Genomic DNA, 5144 nt, shown 5'->3' on the forward strand with positions numbered 1-5144 from the left:
TCAGGAGAGGTCTGCCACGCCATGTGGTCACCTCCGGGGCAGGCGGGAGTCGAACTCATGAGGAAGCGGCTTTAGCTTCTCAGTGCTGTGCTCTAACCCACTGCACCACCAGGGAGGGCCTACACAGTCTTTTCTTTTCTTTAAAGACTTTATTTATGCATGCAAGAACTGGGATACAGTCTCACTTTAGCTTGTGTTTTCATTCTCTCACAAATTTCTTTCGAAGAGCTGTTCTTAATTTTGTGAAGTATAATTTATCAGGTTTTAAAAATGGTTAATGCTTTCATTGTCTTATCTAAGAAATCTTTGTCTAACCCAAAGTCACAAAGATTTCTCCTGAGTTTTCTCTAAAGTTTTATAATTCTAGGTTTTACATGTAGGTATGTGATTCATTTTGAATTAATTTTGGTATCTGGCAAGTGTATAGTATGAGGAATGAATCCAAGTTCATTTTTCTGGCATGTGGATATTATTCAATTATTTTAATGCTATTTGTTGACAAAGCATTGCCTCTGCAACCCTGTTAAACTACACCTACATGTAAAGCCCATGTATATGTGGATTTATTCTGAAGCTCTATTCTGTTCCACTAATCTATTCATTAATGTTTTACAAAATAATCTGCTAAGACTTTAGATTGTGCTAAAATTTAGAGATTAATGGGTGGATTAGATTTTTAATACTGAGTCTTCCAAACTGAGAACTCGGTATATCTCAATTCATTTAAGTCTTCTTTATTCTAGTTCAGCAATATTTTGTAATTTTCTGTATATAGGTCTTTCCCAGCTACTTCATATTTCTTATGCCATTGTAAACAATGTTGTTTTATAAAATTTTGATTTCTAGCTATTCTTTGCAAATATGTAAAAAATAAAATTGATGGTTCTAAGTTGCTCTTGTATCCCAATACCTTGCTGAACACACTTATTCTAGCAGTTTTCTTGGGACATGCCATGAGATTTTTCTACATAAATGATCATGTACAGACATTTTTACTCTCTTTCCAATCTGGAAGCACTTTAAAAAACAATTTCATCGAGATTTAACTCGCATACCATGCATTTCACCCATTTAAAGTGTACAATTTGGTGGTTATTGGTATATTCACTGATAATACTATGCTATTATCAGTGAAATCAATTTTAGAACATTTTCATATCACAACAGAAAATATCAAGACAACCTACAATTTACTTTCTGCCTTAAAGATTTAAGATTTAAAAATTCTGAACATTTCATATAAAAGGAATCACACACATGTTGCCTTTTGAAAGGTTTTTATGTAGAACTAGCATACAGGTCACAGTTCAGAGTTGCTGAGGAAAGAGGACTCACCAGAGACAGTGGGGAGCAGAGCAGGCAGACTGACTGAAATACACTGCTGAGGGGAGCGGTGGGCAAGACAGGGGAGGTCTGCTGTGTGAAGCGGGTAGCTCCCTAACTGGGGGTCAAATTCATTGTGCAGTGGCTGGCAATAGCTTGAAAATGCTGAGACTTAACCCCTTGCACCACCAGGGAGGTCCCCCAATATGTGGCCTTTTTGTTTCTGGTTTCTTTCATGTAGCACACTTTCAAGGCTCATCGTGTTAAAGCATGTATCAGTAATTCAGTCCTTTTTCCCCAATTTTTTAATTGTAACACATATAGAATAAATGTACCATACTGGCATTTTTGATGGTTAAGTAGAGTTCAGTGGTATTAAGTACATTCATTATCTTGTTCTACCTTCACCTCTATCATCTGCAGAACTCTCTTATCTTGTACAACTGAAACTTTATACCCATGAAACAATAACTCCCCTGCTCCCCTTCCCACCAGCCTCTCCTCAGCCTATGATTTTGGTTACTGTCAGTACTTCATGGGAGTGGAACCCTACAGTATTTGTCTTCCTGTGACTGGCTTATTTCACTGCATAACATACTCAGGGTTCATTCATGTCATAGCAAGTGTATGAAAAGTACTTGATTATTTTAATCGCTGAATAATATTCCATTGTAATAGATATACAAAGTTTTATTTGTCCATTCATCAGTTGGCAGTTGGATAGTTTTCACTTTTGAGCTATTATAAATAATACTGCTATGAGTATCTGTGTGCAACCCTTATGCTCTCCCTCTGGAATGGTTGCTAGTTTGCCTTTGTTTTGCCTTTTTCCAGAATATCATATTAAAGGACTCATAGCACATGTAGCTTGAGAGCCTGGCTTCTCTCACTGGCCACAATACATGGGCATCCCTTCAGCACACATCGGCACTTCCTTCCTGTTTAATGCTGAGTGTTACTCCACGACAGCAATGCTCCGTGGTGTGTTTTTGCACTCATGCCTTGAAGAATATCTGGGTTGTTTCCAGTTTGGGGCAAATGTTAACAAGCTACCATACATATCTGCATGCAGGCTTTTGTCTAAACATATGTTTTCATTTCCCTTGGGTATGTACATATCTAGGAGCTGGATTGCTGCATGTTTTGGCAAATTGTATCAGGCTCCTATTATTGTTACAGGGCACTCCAGTGTGAACTGGAGACAGTGTCACCTGTCTGTGGGGCCTCATCCACGCCCTTAAAATTCAGTTGTGCTGCAGGTACACACAAAAGGGTCAAAATGGGTTTATTTACAAAAGGAGAAAGAAAAGGAAATAACAACTGGAATATCTTACCGGCTGGGCTGACTTGGAGCTCTGGTAGCAAACTAACTGAAAGCCCCGAGTCACATTGTCCGGAAAGCCGTTTCACGGGCGAGAGAGTGAGGGACGCAATGGCGCCCTATTTATCCCCCAAAGTCCCAGAATTCCTGCTTAGCTCCGCCCTTGGGTCCTCACATTTCTCTCCCTGGTACTCCTGGGAGTTGTAGTTTTCAATCCCTGGAGTAGGGAGGGGGTAGAATCTAGAAAAGCCTGAGTAGAGGATGTAGTCCACAAGACTGCAGAGTTCCTTTAGGACATCCTTCCCCTTAATATTATCACTGTGACAAACTGTCACAAACTTTGTGGTCTGGAATTGAGAAGTTCAACAGGAGTCTTAAGTGGCTGGCCTTAAAGTGTCAGTGTGGAGATTCCTTCTGTAGTCTCTGAAGGGAAAATCCATTTCCTTGCCTTTTCAGCTTCTTGAGGCCATATTATTCCTTCTTCAGATGGATGATAGGAGGATGGATGGAGGGTTTTCTGTCTTCAAAGCTCACCTTCACTCCAAGCTTTGCTTCTATCACCTTCTCAACAGTTTCCTGGGTGTCCCTCTCAAAAGGACCATCGTGATTATCTCACACTGTTAATCCAGAATAATCCTCTCATCCAGGTATTCTTAATTTAAGCACCTCTGCAATTTGTTCCTTTTTCCATATAAGGTAACTTTCACAAGTACTGAAAGTAACCAAAATCATAGAGACAGAAAATAAAATGGTGGTTGTCGTGGGCTGGGGTAAGGCTGGTGGGAATATATTCACTGATAATATTATCAGTGAAATCAATTTTAGAATATTTTCGTATCACAACAGAAAATATCAAGGCAACCTCTAATTTACTTTATGCCTTAAAGATTTAAGATTTAAAGATTTAAAAATTCTGGACATTTCACATAAAAGGAATCACACGACATGTTGCCTTTTTTAAAGGTTTTTATATAGAAGAACTAGGATACAGGTCAGAGTTCAGAGTTGCAGAGGGAAGAGGACTCACCAGAGACAGAGTTTTTAATTTGCTTTTCCCTAATGGCTAATGATACCAAGCAGTTTTTTAGTGTTTGTTTGTCATCCACTTATCTTTAGTGAACTGTTCAAATATTTTGGTCATATTTTGGTTGGGTCATTTGTATTCTCATTATTGATTTTTGACAATTCATTATGTATTCTGTTTATAGTTCCTTTATCATATATGTATTTTGCAAATATTTTTCTGAGATTATGTTTTGTCTTTTTTCCTTTCTGCACAGTGTTTTCCAAAGAAGTTCTTAATTTTGGTGAAGTCCAATTTATCTTTTTTTAATGGCTTGTCCATGTAGTGTTAAAGATAAGAAAATTTTTGTATAACTCATGTCACAAAGATTTTCTGTTGCATTTTTTGGGAATGTTTATCATTTTCAGTTTTATGCCTATAACCCACGCTCAGTTCATTTATATACCTGATGTGAAGTATGCAAGATTCTTTTTTCTTTGTTTTATATTTGAATGTTCAGTGACTCCAGCAACAGTTGTTTAATGAATTATCCTTCCGTGTCAAAAATCAATTAGCCATGTTTATGTGGGTCCATTTCTTAAATTTCTGTTGTATTTCATGGATCTATGAATCGATCCTTTTACCAGTATCACACTATTTTAATTGCTTTGGCTTTATAAGACATCTTGATATCAGATACTGTTGAGTTCTCCAACTTTGTTCCTTTTCAAAGCTCTTGTAACCATTCTAGTTCTGTTGCTTTAACTGTGTCAGTTTTACAGTCAGCTTGAAAATTTCTACAACCCCTCTTTCTGGGACTTTGGAATTTCGTGGAGTCTATAGATCCATTTGGGGGGAGAAGTGACATTGTAACATCTATTACTGAATAACAAGCTAGTCCCAAATTAGGCAACCTATAACATCAAATATTTATTATCTCAGATTCTGTAGGTCAGGAATGTGGGTGCAGCTTAGCTGGGTGCCTTTGCCTCAAGGTCTTTCACAAGGTTGAATCAAGCTGTCAGCCAGGGCTGAGTTGAAGGTTCAAATGGGGGAGGCTCTGTTTCCAAGCTTACTCATGTGGTTGTTGGCAAGATTCAGTTCTTTGCAAGCTGTTGGACTGAGTGCTTCAATTCCTTGCTGACTGTTGGCTGGAGGCCTTCCTTAGTTCCTTGACTTCTGGGCCTCTCTGTAGAGCAGCTTACAACATGTAACTTGCTTTCCTCCGGACAAGAGAGTGCTCAAAAAAAAAAAAAAGTCATCAAACCTTGCAATCTAATCTAAAAAGTGACATCATTTGTGCCATATTCTACTCATTAGAAGGGGATGACTAGGTCTAACCCACACTCAAGGGAAGGAGGTTATATAAGGACAGGAATCCAGAAAGCAGGAGCCTTAGAAGCCATCTTAAAGGCTCCTATCACAGCTCTTTTCACAACAAATCTTCCAATTTATAAAGACAAAATATTATTATTGTTATTTAGTGAATTTTCCTTC

The sequence above is a fragment of the Condylura cristata genome, unplaced genomic scaffold (assembly GCF_000260355.1).
Source record: "Condylura cristata isolate star-nosed mole 26May11 unplaced genomic scaffold, ConCri1.0 scaffold00027, whole genome shotgun sequence".
NCBI lineage: Eukaryota > Metazoa > Chordata > Mammalia > Eulipotyphla > Talpidae > Condylura > Condylura cristata.